This window comes from Ostrea edulis, chromosome 9, assembly GCF_947568905.1.
Source record: "Ostrea edulis chromosome 9, xbOstEdul1.1, whole genome shotgun sequence".
Lineage (NCBI taxonomy): Eukaryota > Metazoa > Mollusca > Bivalvia > Ostreida > Ostreidae > Ostrea > Ostrea edulis.
In genome coordinates this window covers 1,395,201-1,416,621 of record NC_079172.1, presented here as the reverse complement: position 1 = coordinate 1,416,621, position 21,421 = coordinate 1,395,201, and the positions used below count along the sequence as shown (strand labels likewise).

At 35.2% G+C, this 21,421-nt stretch overlaps 2 long non-coding RNA genes across 2 annotated transcripts; one reads left to right on the top strand and one right to left on the bottom strand.

The window, feature by feature from the left end:
- Positions 1-8,321: 8,321 nt before the first annotated feature.
- Positions 8,322-9,798, top strand: LOC130049975 (uncharacterized). The gene is made up of 2 exons (XR_008798319.1): positions 8,322-8,440; positions 9,579-9,798. It is a non-coding gene; the product is annotated as an uncharacterized LOC130049975 (long non-coding RNA).
- Positions 9,799-14,660: 4,862 nt separating this feature from the next.
- Positions 14,661-20,916, bottom strand: LOC130049974 (uncharacterized). Its single transcript, XR_008798318.1, has 3 exons — positions 20,715-20,916; positions 15,430-15,517; positions 14,661-14,781 (listed from the first exon to the last, which is right to left on the bottom strand). It is a non-coding gene; the product is annotated as an uncharacterized LOC130049974 (long non-coding RNA).
- Between the last annotated feature and the right edge of the window lie 505 nt (positions 20,917-21,421).

The window sequence follows — 21,421 nt, the reverse complement described above, 5'->3', positions numbered from 1 at the left end:
ATAACATTTTACAAGAGTTGTAATCTGATCACGTTTGAAGAATGGACAATTCACTTCTGTTTTATTTAAACATAAAAATCTAAAAGTATCAGGACAACGTTAGCACCTTAAATTAAACAAACGCGTAATCTGAACTCGATGTAGGAATTGTTAACCTTGAATTGAACAAACACGTAATCTGAACCCCATGCAGGAATTCTTAAGCATGGTATTTCAATATTACAAGAGCCAATTATCCAGAAAACATAAATCTGATGCAAAGCTTCCGTAATAAGAAGAGATTTAGAGTTCTTCTAACCACGCCCTCGGAGGGAGTGGGCAAGAGCTGGGTTACACGAATGCATCACTTCGATATACCCCTATGAGCTCGAAATAAAAGACACCACAGAGTCGCCCACTTCTGCTTCATACTTTGATATTTTATTGAAAGATATTAACGGCACACTAACGTTACTCAACTTTATTACAAACGGGAGGATTTCAACTTTTCCATCGTCAACATCCCATATTGAATTATACCCCCGAACAAAGTTCAGGGGGTATATAAGAATCACTCTGTCTGTCCGTCTGTCTGTCTGCAGATTCGTGTCCGGGGCATGACTTCTTTGTTCTTTGACTTAGGCATAACATATTAGGCACACAGGTGGATCACCATGAGACGATGTGTCGAGTACCTTCGTGACCTCTATATGACCTTGAACCTTGACCTCAAGGTCAAAATTAAAGGGTTTTTTTAAATAATGGATTCGTGTCCAGGCCATAACTTCTTTGTTCTTTGACATAGGCATACGATATTTGACACATGCGTGTATCACCATGAGACGATGTATCATGTACCTTCATGAACTCCATATGACCTTCACTTCAAGGTCAAAATTAAAGGTTTTTACAATGGATTCGTGTCAGGGCCATTACTTCTTTGTTCTTTGACATGGGCATACTATATTTGACACATGAGTATATCACCATGACACAATGTGTTGGGTACCTTCATGACTTCTATATGACATTGAACTTTGACCTCAAGGTCAAAATTGATTATAGGGTTTTGTCATACTATAAGACATGGATGTATCATCATGAGACTATATGTCATGTACATTCATGACCTTGACCTTTGACCTCAAGGTCAAAATTATAGGTTTATGCCATGGATTTGTGTTCGGACTATATCTTCCGTTTTCTTCTACAAAGGCATCCCATATTTTTACACTCAGGAAAGAGGTAATTTATACCTATTCACAACAACCTTTGGGAGATTGGGGTAAGCGGGGGGTTATTCTTAGTGACCATTGCTCACAGTTCCTCTTGTTTTATGTAGAAATAAATCATTGTCACTTTCATATGGTCAGGTGACATATGGTGTTTATATATCTCATATGATTTGATACGCAAGAGCTTGTTCTGCTTACGGTCGGTTTTTAAATCGAAGCAGGCTACTGACAAACAATTTGATGCTGCAGGGGTTCCAAAAATCTCAATATAAAGCATCTACATGTACTGCAGATCGAAGTTTGTTCAAATCATGGCCCCCAAGGAGTAAGGATGGACCACAATAGGCGAAACAAATATTTTACGGGACAGAAAAGGACCCACTATAAAGAATTTCTCAATAGGAACAGTACTACCGAATTGCAGTTGATATTAAAACATGGACAGAAAGCGCGGATTTAAGTTTGATCAAACCATGGCCCTGTGGGATATAGTTTACAATTTAATAGGGGCGGATGCAGAATTGAAATTATAGGGGAGGTAACAGGGAGTGTCTCCTGTGTATTTTTTTTTTAAAATTCTGTCATTGAGATGTAAAACTTATACGGTACCAATTTTGATGCACCAGATGCGCATTTCGACAAATAATGTCTCTTCAGTGATGCTCAACCCAAATGTTTGAAATCCGAAATAACTATGAAGTTTTAGATCTAAATATAGCCAAAAACAGCGTGCCAAACAAGTGGAGCCAAATTCGTCCAAGGATAAGAGCTATGCATGAGGGAGATGAAATTAATGAAAATGACATAAAATTAAGTTGTTGGTTTTTTTTTTGGTTTTTTTGTTTTGTTTTTTTTTAATTGAATATAATTTCTCCCAATAAAAATAACAATATATCAAAAAATCTTCTCATGTATTTCTATAAGTGGATTTTTTTTTATTGTTTATTTTTTATTTCTATCTAAGAGACTATGGTCTACATTAGATTTGAAAATGTATGGGAGAGGCTCCTTAAATCCGCATCTGAAAATAGGGGATAGAAGTTTTTTTGTGATGGCACTGAATGAAAATGCTAATTTCCGGAAAACTAAAAGCCAGAAAACCTGACGTCAATCTGTCATGTATAGTTTCGGTGGTGCGGAAACAATTATATAATCTCCGCCAAATTTCAATCTGTGAAAACTGTAAACAAAAGGAAACATCAGATCAGAGGAAATAGCTCTACAGAACGCGAAAACTAAACAGAACAGTGGATATATCGTACCCTCACCTGGATTTTCAATGTGTGAAGACTAAACAGAACAGTGGATTTATCATATCCTCACCCGAATTTGCAATGTGTGAAGACTAAACAGAACAGTGGATATATCGTACTTCACCTGGATTTTCGATGTGTGAAGACTAAACAGAACAGTGGATATATCGTACCCCACCTGGATTGTCAATGTGTGATAAAAGACCCAACAGAGCGACCGTGGGTGTATTTTGAACCAGCAAACAGACAGGGACTTGCATGCAGTGGTTTAAACTTTAAATCTAACGTTCGTACTATGAATAAAAAGCCCGTATGTATATCAATGCGTGAAGCTGATGACTTCAGTATAACCATAAGGTATCTAAAGAGTTCTCTTGTATCTCTCGCTTAAAATCATCGACTTGGTATTGTTCATGTTAAACACTATTATAAACTCCAACAGACAATTTGTATTGAGTGGTTGTTAGATTTAAAGATTTGTGTCACTGATTTGCTCTGGTCGGTTGCAACAATATCTAACATGGATTGGAAGTTTAAATTTAAGAATTTGTAAAAAAAAAAAAAAAAAAAAAAAAAAATATGAACGTTAGAATGGCAGCTCACTTCTCGCGAAGATCAAGACTTGGGTAACCAGGGGATGAAACTTTATGAAGGTTATATACGTTACGCATTTAGATAATCTGATAACCAGTTAGAACTGCCGGTGTTGCAGCATAGACTCCCCCCGCATAGACTTTCTCCCGCATAGACTTTCCCCCGGGAAAACAGGTCCGGGATATATTCTGTAATGAAGTGCAGTGTTTAAGGCAACAAATTCACCGTGCCGACATTTTGTATGTATATACCTATATATTTTTTTTCTTCTAAATCTAGTATCCCTTGAGTAGAGGTACATATGCACCCTCTTCTACGACCTAACACATTTACTACAATTAAATGCAGCACAATGTGGCATTTTTCAATGCTATGCGGTTAATACTTACATGTAGTTATACAATGTTACATCGGTCGGTAGCCAAACAATGTGGACACAAATAAATCCATTTCAAATCAGACGTTGTGCCAATCATTTCTTACTTTCCAAAGACTGAGACAAATCAAAATATAAATTAAAGTCAACTGCTTAGTTAAAAAACAACTCGAAGTATGTAGGCCCTATTACTAAATTACATAACGGACGATCATCATTGTAATCACAAAAACACATTCCATCAGTGTACGTAAACTTTGAATAAATCTACTCAAAATCATATTATATTATATCGCTATTTAAGATTTCAAACATTTCGGTTGAGCATCACTGAAGAGACATTATTTGTCGAAATGCGCATCTGGTGCATCCAAATTGGTACCGTATAAGTTTTACATTTTTATATTTTATTTACATTACAAACTCTATTAGTCAACAATATTCGTATATTTTCATGATTATTAGGCCTATACGTGTAATATACCTACACTAGTACACATTCCATCAGTGAATGTAAACTTTGAATAAATCTACTCAAAATTATATTCTATTTTTATATTTTATTTACATTACAAACTCTATCAGTCAACGATATTCGTATATTTTCATGATTATTAGGCCTAGGCTTTCTAAATACCTGTAATATACCTACACTAGTATCCCAAAAGTGTGTAACTTTTATTTTCTTATTATTCATTGTAAAATTCAGTTGAATCAAAATTGCAATAAACCTTTCATTCTGAAATTCAAAAAGAAAATCATGAAGTATCGTCCAGAAATTATAACTTATACTCCATATACTATATCAGTACTGATAACTAAAAATGCTTATTAAGAAATTGATATATTTTTTTTCTACCATTAAAATAATACTTGAACAGCGGGGATGTAAAGTGAGAAAGTAAATACCTGCTATATAATTAAACACAAGCAATTTTTATATACAACTTACGATTGTAAAATATAGACACCCCCCCCCCTACTCTACCATTAAAAACAATGATTTGTGAATTTTATACTTCCATTGGGAAACACGTGGAAAACAACTAGCTGCTTATGAAGAACCGTGCGTCAGTACAACAGATGATATCCATGATACATTTGCCACATTTAGGGTACTCTACATCTACAAGAACATTTTAAATGACGCTATTTCAATATTGTGGTGATTCGTATCTCGTGGGGTTCCGGTTAGAATAGTACCCCTTTGTTTGTCGATAGAGGCGGTCCTTCGCATAAGACCACAAAAACCGAGGTCCCGTGTCACAGCAGGTGTGGTGACATGATAAGTAACAACACGGTATGTAACAATGACACTGTGTGTAACAATGACACGGTATCTAACAATGACACGGTATGTAACAATGACACGATATATAACACTGACACGGTATCTAACAATGACACGGTATGTAACATTGACACGATATGTAACAATGACACGGTATGTAACAATGACACGGTATGTAAAAACGACACAGTATGTAACAATGACACTGTATGTAACAATGACACGGTATGTAACAACAACACGGTATGTAACAACGACACGGTATGTAAAAACGACACAGTATGTAACAATGACACTGTATGTAACAATGACACGGTATGTAACAATGACACTGTATGTAACAATGACACAGTGTGTAACAATGACACGGTATGTAACAACGACACGGTATGTAAAAACGACACAGTATGTAACAATGACACGGTATGTAACAATGACACGGTATGTAACAATGACACGGTATCTAACAATGAGACGGTATGTAACAATGACACAGTATGTAACAATGACACAGTGTGTAACAATGACACGGTATGTAACAACGACACGGTATGTAAAAACGACACGGTATGTAACAATGACACGGTATGTAACAATGACACGGTATGTAGCAATGACACGGTATGTAACAACGACACGGTATGTAACAATGGCACAGTGTGTAACAATGACACGGTATGTAACAATGACACAGTATGTAACAACGACACGGTATGTAAAAATGACACGGTATGTAACAATGACACAGTATGTAACAACGACATGGTATGTAACAACAACACAGTATGTAACAATGACACAGTATGTAAGAATGACACGGTATGTAACAATGACACGGTATGTAACAATGACACGGTATGTAACAATGACACGGTATGTAACAATGACACGGTATGTAACAATGACACGGTATGTAACAATGACGCAGTGTGTAATAATGAAACGATGTGTAACAATGACACGGTATGTAACAATGACACAGTGTGTAATAATGACACAGTGTGTAACAATGACACAGTATTTAACAATGTAACAATAACAGGGTATTTAACAACGACACGGTATGTAACAATGACACAGTATGTAAAAACGACACAGTATGTAACAATGACACAGTATGTAACAATGACATGGTATGTAACAATGACACGGTATGTAAGAATGACACGGTATAGAACAATGACACGATATGTAACAACGACACGGTATGTAAAAACGACACGGTATGTAACAATGACACGGTATGTAACAATGACATGCTATGTAACAATGGCACAGTGTGTAATAATGAAACGATGTGTAACAATGACACGGTATGTAACAATGACACAGTGTGTAACAATGACACAGTATTTAACAATGTAACAATAACAGGGTATTTAACAACGACACGGTATGTAACAATGACACGGTATGTAACAATGACACGGTAGGTAACGATGACAGGGTATGTAACAACGACACGGTATGTAACAATAACACGGTTTGTAACAATGACACGGTATGTAACAACAACACGGTATGTAACAATGACACGGTATGTAACAATGACACAGTGTGTAACAATGACACAGTGTGTAACAATGAAACGGTAGGTAACAATGACACGGTTTGTAACAACGACACAGTGTGTAACAATGACACAGTGTGTAACAATGACACAGTGTGTAACAATAACACGGTATGTAGCAATGACACGGTATGTTACAATGACACGGCGTGTAACAATGACACGGTATGTTACAATGACACGGTATGTAACAATGACACGGTATGTAACAATGACACGATATGTAACAATGGCACGGTATGTAACAACAACACGGTATGTAACAATGACACGGTATGAAACTATGACACGGTATGTAACAACAACACAGCATGTAACAATGACACGGTGTGTAACAATGACACGGTGTGTAACAATGACACGGTGTGTAACAATGACATGGTATGTAACAATGACACGGTATGTAACAATGACACGGTATGTAACAATGACACGGTGTGTAACAATGACACGGTATGTAGCAATGACACGGTATGTTACAATGACACGGCGTGTAACAATGACACGATATGTAACAATGACACGGTATGTAACAATGACACGGTATGTAACAACAACACAGCATGTAACAATGACACGGTGTGTAACAATGACACGGTGTGTAACAATGACACGGTGTGTAACAATGACACGGTATGTAACAATGACACGGTATGTAACAATGACACGGTATGTAACAATGACACGGTGTGTAACAATGACACGGTATGTAACAATGACACGGTGTGTAACACCGAGGTGAATGACTAACACAATTTTATTGATTTATTTTTGCTGTAAAGCGTCGCCATTTGTGCAACATTTTGTAGCAAATAGTTTCATACCGAGCGGGGACTGTACCTTTTTATATCCGTGTGTCTTTCGTGTAAATTCACACTCAACATGTTCAGGACGATGCTAAAACTACACAAATACTTTTGTATATCTGAGATACGGAGGCATTGAGGTTTATGTTTATGTTTAAAATCCATTAGGGTAGTGCATAACAGGCATCTAACCTATTGCACATCCTCGGGCTTCTCTCGAGAGAAAAGAGAGAGAGAGAGAGAGAGAGAGAGAGAGAGAGAGAGAGAGAGAGAGAGAGAGAGAGAGAGAGAGAGATTACTTTTCCCCTTAACCCTTAAAATGGGTGTGCGTTTTTTTTAGTTTTACTTTATTTAAAATGATATAAAGCAGTAAAAATGACTAAATAGGGGACATATTTAAACTTATATAATTTGTAAAATCCAGGACTCCTCGACACATAAAATTGTGCCCCCACTAACCGCAATTCCTGGATCCGTACCTGATTGATATAAAAGAAGCGTAATTATTCCATTGATCTTCTCTATTGTGTGTTTTCGTCCATAAAGGAAAGTATAGTTTAAGTAATGGTAGATACGGTGCTCAATTCAAGAGTCATTCAGATTAAATGTCGTCATTATAACAAATTAAAAAAAAAAAGCAGAAACATTTACTTCAATCATTATTTGATGGTGTCATATTTTATGTTCAAACTACTTTCCCTAGTTTTAACCTTGTACAAAAGAATTAGGTTTATATAAATTTATTATTATATACTTTCAATTTCATCTCTTCTTTTTTCTTTAAAAGTTTGCGGGCATATATCACACGATATATGCCCGGAAACATTCCGGCCCGCAAACATTACGTCACAATCAAATTTCTACGCCGTTAATTTTCAAATTTTTCGTGTTTTTCATCTTTTACTCAGTTAAACCGATTAAGTTATTGTTAAAAATAAAATTATTGTTAGTTTCTAAATGAAATTGAAAGTATATAATAAAAAGGTTATAGACTTTGTATGGAAAATATGACGACCTCGTTTTTTGTCGCGAACGGACCTCGCAAGCTCGGTCCGTCTACGCGCCAAAAAACTCGGTCGTCATATTTTCCCATACAAAGTCTATAACCTATAATTCCTAACTTGCTTCCATACAGGTACAGTTAATGATGTTCACAAGGACCAGGTCTAAAGTTAGATGTCTGTGTTTATATTCACTTGAAATTCCAGTTGCGAGTTAGTTTGGGCGTAGTAGGCAAGGCGTGCACAGATATAGTTGGCACCCAGTGTTTTGTATATTGAAAATTTCACTTAATAATTTCTCTTATAGACCAGATTGTCATCGCTTCACTTCTGAGGTAAGTTTATCTTTATTCAATATATTTAGTAAATACCGTTATGCATTGCAAACAACTTTGTCATTTTCTCTTATCCTACAACTTTATAGTAAAAGTAATCTCAAGTTTGCATATTGTATATGCAATATTGTTTCACACGTCATAATAGTAGAGGGTATATTATATCAAAGTAATGAGTAAATATGGGTAGAAATTTATGCTCATAGAGTCACGGCTACCCATGTCCTAAATCATAATGTATCGGTTATGCAAGAAAATTCGTTTGGAGTGTTTCCGGTTATGAGTTAAAAGAGAACAACACGTCGCTTCGACGGGTAGGTAGATCTGAGTTTTTCTTGCTTTTAATAATTTAACCACTGTTGACAAAAATCGGGGAATGTAGTCAGCTGTAGAAATGATTAAAGTATACGAAATAACCACAATTACCCATATCTAAAGCGGCTAGAGGACATGCCATGATTTTCCGAGAGGAAAAAAGGGTTGAATTTTGAATATTTCTCACGATTCTCGATTGTCGGGGTCAATATTGGCTCAATCAGCTAACCAGTCGAAATAAGTTGACACTCTAGGGACGATTTGTGCAAGTTGAAATTAAAATATTCTACTTTTTTGATGTTGGTGTTTGAAATTTGTGAAAATTTGATAATGCTGTTTAAGGAAAATTGCAAATTTCTGATGTTGAAATATGATTCTGCTTATGTATGTCTCAAATCTTAAAAAGTGTGATGACTTACACATCTTATTTGTTAATTCATTAGTTTGAACTCTAATAAACGGAAATAGAAAAACCCTTTTTTCCTCTCGGAAAATCATGTCATGTCGTCTAGCCGCTTTAGATATGGGTAATTGTGGTTATTTCGTATACTTTAATCATTTCTATAGCTGACTACATTCCCCGATTTTCGTCAACAGTGGTTAAATTATTATCAACATGAAAAACTCAGATCTACCTACCTGTCGAAGCGTCGTATTGTTTTCTTTTTTTCTTGCATAACCGATACATTATGATTTAGGACATGGGTAGCCGTGTATTAACGTTATGGTGGATTTATCAAATGTACAGTATGAAGTTTACGTAAATAGTAAACTGTTGTGTAACGATACAGTATGTATTCTTGAAGTGACATTTATATTATAGGTCCAAGATACAAGTAGATCAAATACAGGAAATATTGCCATTCGCACGTAATACCTCTGCCCGCCAAAGTTTGGGAAGAAGAGCATATGTGGAAACAGAAACCAACTTTAATTATTTAATGAACTGTAGTAAACAAAATAATGTAATATATATTATAGATTGTAAAGTAAACCAAAAATGTAATCTGTAAAAGTGGAGAAAATATATATGTTGTAAAGTGTTGTGCAGTGTGTCATTTCTTTTATATTTATTTTGTATTATATATTTTATATTTATTTGGACAAGAACTCGGTCAATCTGTGACCGATGGTACGGTGACAATTTCATTTACCTCTCCAAAAGTGCGTAAAACTTATTTATCCGATGTATAGAGAGATCATCTCATTACTCCCCCTTATCGAATTATCCCCCGTTTACCGGAAATGCCTATTCATGTCTTTTAAAAAACCGACAGTACATAGCGGAGAAACAACATGACTTCTTTCTCATACTAGTGAGTGTATGTTTGTGTGTGTACCAAGGTCAATGTTCAAATCACGTCTTTCGCTTCACTGACCTGGTGTAAGGCCACTCAGGCGGTGTTGTAGAAATGCTATACCGCTACCAAGAAACGATTCCTTGTAAAACCCGAGTATTTTAAAACCTGGACACATGGGGAGACGGAAATGTTAAACTTGGAACAGTTTTGTTAATTTCTCTTTTATTTGAGGGAAAGCGGACATTTCCATGGGAAAAGATTTCCTCTATTCTTTTTTTCTTCGTCATTTTATTGAATCTTGAAATTTTACAAGTAAAAGAAAAAATGCTTAAACCTAAGACACACAAACTCATTCTTAATTGATATTTAATAACTATTTTGCAAAGCATTCCGTCTGTATTTTAATAAATTGTTAGACTTAAAGTCCGTGTGACTGATGTAGTGAATATCGGTAATTGTTTTTAAGTTTTTGTAATGCTCCCTGTCATACAGACAATAAATTGTTAGATTTAAAGTTCGCGTGACTGATATAATATTGTGTCGGTGATTGCTTTTAATTTTTTGTAATGGTCTCGGTCGTGAAATTGAAAAGGCTGCAAGAGACAGGGAGGAGCGGAAGAAACTAGTCCTTGCCCTATGCAACAAGGACTAGGTAGGTAGGTAATGCTCTCGGTCATACAGACAAAAGCCTTCTGGGTGAAGTTGGTGTGTCCTTTGCGGTGGCAGTGATATCTGTTTATTCAGGGACAGCTAAAAGTACTGAATAAAAAATTCGAAGAAAATGTAATAAATAAAACGCACTGCCTTATAACTTCCCTTAACCGTAATTCCTGGGTCCGCCCCTGACCACTACACTAAATTTTGATAAATTGCATTTAGTTATACACGAGCAGCACAGGCGTTTGTTATCTGCTCTGTTCTCTATCATAATAAATGTGTGTTAAGAAAAGATGCTACTGTGGTTCATTAGTCCACCTGTTAAATAATTAACCAAATCATAAAGATTAACGCGTATACTAATCGTGTATTTTCACAGCACGTGCTTTTTATAATAAAAAAGCCATGATTAACGTATTTTCATAAATAATTATCCGAGTCCAAATATTTATAATATTTCGCTTCAGGACAAACTTCGACCAAGATCCCGAGAAAAGGAGACGGAGTGGCTTGTTTTTATTTGCACTTTTGAATTCAAATTAAACGACACATCTTTTATCAACAAAATCAACCACAGATAGATGGGCAGACAAACAAAGGGACTGGTGATACCACTATACCTTCTTATAAACTAATAGAGTAGTTTTTGTGAAAGAACAGTTAATTGAAATGAATGTTAATAAATCTCGATAGAAATGACAGGATCACAGCTTCAGTATATATACATAATGATAATATAGACACATTTTAGTGTGAAGCAAACGTATCTGTTCATTTATTCTTCAAATATGCGCTGGGAACTGACAAAAACCCCTCAAAATGAAATAAAAGATATCCATAATGTCATTTAAATATTGTGTTTTAATATTTCAATATTACAAGAGCCAATAGACCAGAAAACACAAATCGGATGCGAATGCGAAGACAAAAGATATATCGCACCCCACCTGGATTTTCAATGCGTGATGAAATACCTTTAAAAGAAGACTAAGACTCGCATACAACGATTTAATCTTTAAATCTAAACGTTCATACTACAAGAACATGTTAGTTTATCAAGATGTGATGCCATACAAGATCCACTGAAGAGACATTATTTGTCGAAATGCGCATCTGGTGCATCAAAATTGGTACCGTATAAGTTTTACATTATGACCCCTGGGTCGAGGCCTCTGCTGGTGGACTGTTAGTCCCCGAGGGTCTCTACAGCCCAGTAGCTAAGTACTTCGTTACCTGCTTGAAAATACGGATGTATATTTAATTGCTGTTATAAAATTTAAAAATTCATTTCAAAATTAAGGATTATCTCCCTCATGCATAGCTCTTATCCTTGGACGAATTTGGCTCCACTTGTTTGGCACGCTGTTTTTGGCTATATTTAGATCTAAAACTTCATAGTTATTTCGGATTTCAAAGATTTCGGTTGAGCATCACTGAAGAGACATTATTTGTCGAAATGCGCATCTGGTGCATCAAAATTGGTACCGTATAAGTTTTACATTATGACCCCTGGGTCGAGGCCTCTGCTGGTGGACTGTTAGTCCCCGAGGGTCTCTACAGCCCAGTAGCTAAGTACTTCGTTACCTGCTTGAAAATACGGATGTATATTTAATTGCTGTTATAAAATTTAGAAATTCATTTCAAAATTAAGGATTATCTCCCTCATGCATAGCTCTTATCCTTGGACGAATTTGGCTCCACTTGTTTGGCACGCTGGTTTTTGGCTATATTTAGATCTAAAACTTCATAGTTATTTCGGATTTCAAACATTTCGGTTGAGCATCACTGAAGAGACATTATTTGTCGAAATGTGCATCTGGTGCATCAAAATTGGTACCGTATAAGTTTTACTTTATCATACTACAAGAACATGTTAGTTTATCAAGATGTGAAGCCAATGACTTCAATAACAATCAGGCAAGGTATCAAAATCACTCGTTTAGAATAAACCAGATGGTATCGTTTATATTCAACACTATTGTAAACTTTAAAGACAATTTGCATCGAGTGATTTTTAAAATATTTGTGTCAATGTTTTGTTCTAGTTGGTTGTAAAAAATACTTAACATGGGAGTTTAATTTATGAGAATTTGTATGATCTAAAAAAAAAAAAAAAGAACCCCCCCTCCCACGAATGCGACAGATCGATCTAATTTCCTTTAATGGGTAGTTTTTATATCCACCCTAAAAGCAACATACGATAAGATCATCAGCTGAGAGTTCGTTTGATCGGCAGCTGACCTATAAATGATCTCCAACGTCAGGTTTATCGGCCTGCCCACTATTAACTCTGGCCCAGCGGGTCTTAAATGTCGTATATTGTTCAAATTTACCCCGAAGTGAATTTATAAGTAATTCATCAGTGGATCTCATAGCGAGCATTTTATCAATGACATCGTATTGAGGCTGTGTGTGTTCATCCACTGCATACTCATTCATATACTTTAATCTGTCCTCGATTCTCCTTTGAGTTTAAGACACCTCCTCTCTCGAAGATCAAAGTTTGGGTCACCCTGTGATGAGACGTTATGAAAGTGATATACTTTACACATTTTGATAACCTGTGTGAACCGTCGGCACGAGTTTTGGTGTATAACAGGTCCCTCGTCATACAGAGCTGCTCGTCCGAGCAAGGACAGAGGAGTTGTCTCCCGTTCTCCGCGTAATTCTGACACGGAGCAAACATTGGTTTACAGTTTATTTTCTGTGGTAACACAGGTTAGTAGAAGTTCCTAGGGGATCTTTGACCTTGGCTATCCCAAAGTATTGTCTAATGCTATTGCGATTCTGGGTTAGGATTTATGAGTGTTTGCAGGGATATTTACACTATCTATCGACGGAAGGGTAGATAGAACAGAAATCTGAATAATGGATTTTCTCGCTTTCTTCAATTTTGCGGCATTAATCAGTCCCCCGAAAAAGACGTTTCCAGGATGAAGTTGGTTTTGAATGTCTAATGGGGCTATCTTGCGGTTATCGCGCAGCACCTGTTCAAATTCATTGTTGTGTATCTGAGTATACTGGGTCACTGAGAGGGCAATTCGGATTGTATGTCGTTGTTGGTTTTACTATTACAATGTATTCCGGAAAAGACTGGGTTGGGTTTGTGCGTTATTAAAAAATGGCAGACGTTGAGTAGCATGTGTTTTGAGTTTGTGATAAGTGATCGCAATGTAGACTATATGCATAAACACTCAGGATAGTAAATGAGTGATACAACATGGCGGAGAATCCAAAATTCCCCGATCCCAATAATGTGTTGCTTAATGGTATGGGAACGTTTCAATTTGATGGGAGATCGATGCCTGTGTTGACCCCGTATTCGCGGGAAAATGAGCAAACCTTCGTGAAGAACTTATGTGACGAGAGTCCACCGTGGTCAGTTAAAACACCAGCGAACACATCGACTCCAGTAGTGAGTAGGTCTAATAAGCAAGGCATTAATGTACCTACATGTGGGGACAAACTTTCACTCCTTAAGTTTAGCGGATATTCACATGAAGATGCCGCCTTTAGGGCCGAATTTAAGGATGTATGGGACTGACATCAAAGTAATTAAAAAATCCTAAAAATGAGTGAAATAGATAGTATTGTACTCATTTTATCGAAAAAAGACATTTTTTAGATAGGTTCGTGAGTTCGTTTCCATGGTAACGAACATCAAAGATACCCTTGCTGGAGACATTATAATTGACTGAAATTTACTATTTGTCTAAAAGGGGGTATGGAACTGACATCAGAGCAGTGAAAAAATTCCTAAAGTGATTAAAGTAATTAGCATTAGTTTTAATTTAACAGAAAAATTCATTTCTAAATAGGTCTTTGAGTTCGTTACCATGGTAACCATCATCAAACATATCCTTGCTGGAGACATCATATCTAGAACCTGTAGAGAACCCGGAAGTGTATGGCTGACATCAGAATAATTAAAAAATTCTAAAATTGAATGAAATGGATAGCATTATATTTATTTTATCAGAAAAAGACATTTTTGACATAGGTCCGTGAGTTCGTTTCCATGGTAACCGTCATCAAACATATCCTTGCTGGAGACATCATGTTCAAAACCTGTAAACAAAAAATGGAAAGGTATGACTGACATGAGAATAATTAAAAAATTCTAAAATTAAGTGAAATGGATAGCATTATGTCTATTCTATCAGAAAATGACATTTTTGACATAGGTCTGTGAGATCGTTCCCATGGTAACCATCATCAAACATATCCTTGCTGGAGACATCATATTTAAAACCTGTAGAGAACCCGGAAGTGTATGGCTGACATCAGAATAATTAAAAAATTCTAAAATTAAGTGAAATGGATAGCATTATGTCTATTCTATCAGAAAAAGACATTTTTGACATAGGTCTGTGAGATCGTTCCCATGGTAACCATCATCAAACATATCCTTGCTGGAGACATCATATTTAAAACCTGTAGAGAACCCGGAAGTGTATGGCTGACATCAGAATAATTAAAAAATTCTAAAATTAAGTGAAATGGATAGCATGTCTATTCTATCAGAAAATGACATTTTTGACATAGGTCTGTGAGTTCGTTACCATGGTAACCATCATCAAACATATCCTTGCTGGAGACATCATGTTCAAAACCTGTAAAAAAACCCACCAAAAAACGGAAGGGTATGACTAATTTAAAAATTCTAAAATTGATTGAAATGGGTACCACTATATTTAATTTACCAAAAAACCCCACCTGTTTTGACATACATGTTGGTCTGTGAGTTCGTTTCCATGGTAACAATCGTCAAACATATCCATACTAGAGACATTATATTCAAAACCTGTGAAAAATATACGTGTAAGGTTGACATCAGAATAATTAAAAAATTCCAAAAATTACGTGAAATGGATAGCATTATATATATTTACTATCAAATAAATATATATATCAAATATAATAAATATTCATATATAATTATTGCTTTATGAAGGAGCTTTTTAAAGATTTGTTCCCTATATATTCAGATATAAAACTTTGATCCCCTATTGTAGCCCCGGGCATCCTACCCCCAGGAGCCATGGTTTCAACAAACTTTAATCTACACTATGTCAGGAAGCTGCCATGAACATTTGAACTTTCCTTGCCCAGCAGTTCTTGAGAAGATTTTTAATTGACCCCTCCCTATTTTTGTAATTATCTCTTTTATACCTTTAAAGGTAGCATGGCCCTTCATTGCATGAAATTGGCCTGCTTGTTCTGGAAGTATTGAACTGGAGATTGATTGATTGAATATTGTTTTACGTCCCTCTCGAGAATATTTCACTCATATGGAGATGTCACCCATGCCGGTGAAGGGCTGCAAAATTTAGGCCTATGCTCGGTGCTTAGGGCCATTGAGCAGGGAGGGATCTATCTCGTGCCACATCTGCTGTGACACGGGACCTCGGTTTTTGCAGTCTCATCCGAAGGACTGCCCCATTTAGTCGCCTCTTGCGACAAGCAAGAGGGTACTGAGGATCTATTCCAACACAGATCCCCACAGGATTTTTGTGGAGAATTTTTTATAAATTTGTCAATATATATCTACTATTTCGCTATTATCTCCCCTTGGAGCAGGGTGTTACCCTTCATTTCATCAGACTTAACTTGCCTTAACCCAAGGATGCTTTTTGACAAGTTCGTTTGAAATTGGCCAAGTGGTTCTGGAGAAGAAGTCGAAAATGTGAGAAGTTTACAGACAGTCAGACGATAGACAATGGGTGATCAGAAATGCTCACTTGAGCTAAAAATGAGCTGCATTTCTTTATAAAATCATATCAGATAAAAATTCTGCAATCTAAAGTAAAATCAAAATTCCATTTGTAACTAGTTCTAATTGTAACTGGGACCATTACATATGTTCCCCAAACCAGTTAAAAAGTAAAGTCATTGTAAACCTATAGCAAAAATCATTTTATTTTAGCCTTTAATTACATGTAGTACGTTTACTATGATTTACTATGGTCATTTCAGTGCAAAGAAATAAAAGAAAGCAATGCACTTGCATACATGCACACACGAGTATGATTCCGTACCTTTGTTGATGTCATTCTAGTACAGGCCTTTCTATCATATACCCACAGAAAGAATTTCTTAATGTTTGCATCAAGTACAAGAAAGTTATAGTGATTTTAAAATCATCCAATCAGAAATCAGCACACGTGCGTGCACGTGCTGACCAGTAATTTTAACCACACCAATTTGTAAGGAGTACCAAGACACACCTAAAACCTCAAAATCAAAAGAATTTGATGAAAAACCAAAACATTATCGTCCTTCAAAACATTAACTTTTGAAATATGATGCATGTGCATGCACGTTTGCGTTGGCATTTTTTGTTACACCAATATATAGATACACATATCATCTACTTATGAAGTGAATATCAACTCATTCGCTTCATTAATAAGAGAGTTACAGATGTTTTAGTACATGTATTATCCAATCAAAAAGAAGCGCACGTGCATGCGCGTGCAGATTGGTAATTTTGACAATGCAGATCAGTTAAGGATCTCAATATCTACCTATAATATGAATATGAAACCATTTGAATGAGCAACAAAAAAGTTACACTGATTACAAAATTCGTGTACGAAAAATGTGATGCATGTGCATGCACACGCGTGCAGACAACACAACTATCATTTTGCGTATATACAAATGATATACTATCATCCTAACAAGGTTTCATGTTGATTCCTTGTGAATTCTGATTTTCAATTTTTTTGTACCAAAATTGCAATGCACGTACGTGCGCGTACATGCGCATGCAGACAAATTACTATTGTTTAGTTTTGTGTTTGCATCCCACACTCTTCCATGTTTCTTTCATGTGGGTGCATTGTTCAAATATTGACAACATGTATTTGAACAATTTTAGGTATCTATTAAAAGAATCAATAAATTATATACATGTAGTTGTGTATGTATAACTTAAAATAAGACATAAAATCGTAATGAAGTATGTGCCCCTATGATATATATTAATAGAATAAATAAACAATATTAAATTTTACAATGAATATCATAAGTATTCAAGATTATTACTTTAGAGGTTATTTTGTATGCAGGGTCCTGTATAAAAACTTATTATTAAGTATAAATTTTGTAGTAAGTTTTCTGGTTATTGGGTCAATGGCAGAGTCAACATAGAGAATTTGATCCATGGTTGTTGAGTGTCCATCATGTTTAGGGGCGAAATCAAAAGACCAATGTCAGGAAAAAAATTTAAATTCAAATAGTTAGGGGGCCTCAGGGGGAGTAAAAACTCAAATAAGTTTTTGTCATCCAACATCGATTTCACTTTAGTGGAAAAAAGACAAGTGGCTGTTAAAAACCACATAATAATATATTACATTTTACCGGTAATGAACATTAAATATTTTAAATGTACACTTTAATTTGTGAATAAACAGAAGTAAAAGTATAACAGTATTATTTATACTCGCATGTTTTGTAACACGTATACGGTACCAATTTTGATGTGAATTTAGTTTTTTGTCAGACATTGAACTTTTGATTTCGCCATCGCCCCTTAACGTGTTAAATGATTTAAGAATTCCTCTCAAAACTTAGAGGTACACTTGCATCAAATATTTGATGTGTGTCTTGCCCAAACTGCATTTAGTATTAGGACTAACTTATTGACAGGTGCAATTATATAAACCTAGATACATTGTACCTTAATGATAGCCAATAGCATATGATATAATGAAAAAGAGCCAAATTAATTCACTGAATATAACTTTCAATTAAGCTCAATAAAATAATTAGTTAAGGGTACAAATTCAATATATGTGAAACAATAATGGACTTTCAATATTTTGATATAGTCTGTTAAATTGTGATATTGATTTATTACAGTTGAAAAATCAAAGGGTCTTATAAAAGTTACTATATTCACACCAAATACAAAATAATATGTATTAGTAAATAGTTCGAAATAGTTTCAATTTAAATTTTACATAATATCTCTTATTTAGAGAATTCAGAAAATCAAGTATTTTAATAAAAAGACCAGAAGGATATGAAAAGTTAAAAGCCTACCATTATATATTTATTTGCAAGAGTTATGTATTTGCATCAAAATATCTGTATCTATGATGTAACCCATGTTTCTTTTTTATGCACAAGTAACTTATTTTGGTGAGTGTATACTTATTCATGGTGGGCAGTATATACATGTAGGTATGTATGCATTTAAAAAAAACTAGAGTTCCTTGCAAAATTATGCATATATAACAAAAATGTACATATTTATCATAACACCATGCTTGTCATTTTTTCATTATAGGACTTGGGCAATCTTTAATTTGCATATATATTTTAAAAACAAGCACAATATGATATCATGATATCAAATGCCTTGCAGCAAAATTATCCAGCTAGCTTGACAATTCCCAAATATTGTTTACATGAAATAGATATAGAACAATTATATTTTACTGCTCACATGGTATGTGTAACACAAAAAAGGTGAATACAACTAGATTTCATCATTGAATCTGTCTACATGGTCTAGCTGACATTTAATAGTGGACACTTTGGCCCGAAGAAACTAGATAATACATTAGGTGAATAGAAAACTAATAATGTTAAATAAATTTCTTTAATGAAGCGTCTTGTTAAAAAAATATTTAGTGTTGTATATGTATAATAGTAGTGTCATAGTGTTGAAATTGTTGGGCTGAATTTAAACTTAATTGGCAGAAAATACCTAGCATCCATCTTCCTGCATGATCGAAAAAGGCCATGGTTACCTTACAATTTTATTGTAGTCAGCTATCAATTAGTGTATTACTATTCCTTTGTAATAAAATTACTTTTTTTGTTACTCGGGGGGGGGGGGGGGGGTATTTGAATTACTGAACTGAAAACAATACTGATACATCAATGAACCTCGGCTATTTACATGAAGTGTTAATATTGGGGCCTAAGGAAGCTGAGTAAACAATTCATATTCTTTTTGTTGTTCAACACATTCATGCTGGCATAGAATTGCAGCATACTGTCATGAATGAGTCAACTTTCACATCTTACGCTAGGCCTATAACTCAATGAAAAATAACCTTTGTTTAAATCATAATTCTAAACTCATTTTTATGAAATCTAAAACATTTATCAAAAAACATTTGATCTGCACATAAATTTTATTCATGAATTCAAAAACTTTTAGCAACATTACATGCAGAAAACATGCATGATTAATGAAATTTATCATTCCATTTCCTTATATTCCTTTGTAAGAGTGGAACACAATCATATAATATGTGTATGGCTGCAATGTTCGGGGGGGGGGGGATAAGACACTGAACAAGATACTGGAGATATTTGTGCTGTTAATGGTGTAAAGGTTACTATGAATTGAACCTTAATAAGTGGATGAAAATGATTTCAAAATCAATTATATAGTAAAATAAATAAAAGTTGACCCATTTATGGCATTATGCTGTATATTTTGCACAAAGTGAAAATAAATCAAAGCATGTCACTGGGTTTGTATAATTTGTATGTGGTGGTAGATTTTTATAGTGTCCTGTCTCTGTTTTCTGTACTGCAAACATCAACTATTAAAGGAAAAAAAAATCTTACTCATCAATTTATGTAAAACCAAAGATCCACCACTGATCTATTGTGTATATCCTAGCTTTATATGACCCCTCCTCCAACAGATATTTAAATTTATAGAGATGTATATTAAAACTTGACAAATACTTTAACATATTCATACTCAGATGCAGATGCTTGTATCATACACTTTGTATGTTTGGCTAAATAATTTAGGTTGATCTAGATCTTCAAAGTCTATGAACAATCAGCTGACATTGACAATTTAATAAGTGCCGGTGAATTCATACCCTATTTCAATATTGTTTCAAGCATCGATTTTCATGGAATTTTTGGGAAGATTTGCACTTGAACAATTTTGTTTTCTTCTTATTTGACGTACGTGCGTACTCGGCATTAATTTATTAACCTGTTAACAGTGATTGACAAACCTGAACACATGTCTTGCGTCTGCGATTGCAAATATAGATGATCCAGCGTCTGGTGTCTTGGTGAGGCAGCTTTCCATCGTCTTCTGTGGGTCAAAAAACCTTGATGTAACGCTGGATCGCTTTAGCTGACTGAAATCCGCGTTTCCCCCGCATTTCAATGTTTCAAAAGTCTCACTATGTTTACATTGCCGAAAAGTAATTAAAGTCGTAAAATTTACGCGATTTGTTTTTATTTCGAATATAATAATATTTATGTCATAGTTTATGTAAAATATATCTATAGAATTATTGCATTGTAGATATTATCTAACATACACTCAGAATCAAATTGGAGATGCGAACGACATAGGATTTATTTACGTCATTCGGAGTTGCGCGGTAATTTCAAAATCGTCAGTCCCGTACATCCTTAACTCGTACTGTGTATTTCACGACCTCGATGCAAATGAAGCACGGAAATTGCGGCCTTCCATCTTTATCTACAAGGCTCTGCCCTTGTATGGTTAGGACAACTTTCGGAGTTTATGCGGACGTCGTGGAGGAACGTCTCGAGTGAGTTCCAAAGAACATACACCAGCAAATCACCATTGGACCAAACTCTGATTATGGAGTCAGCAATGTTCAAGTCATTGTGTTTGTCCCCTACTCAGCCGTTGGAGGATTTCTACAGTATTATTATTCTGGAGAAAGGTCGAAAGCTAGGTAAA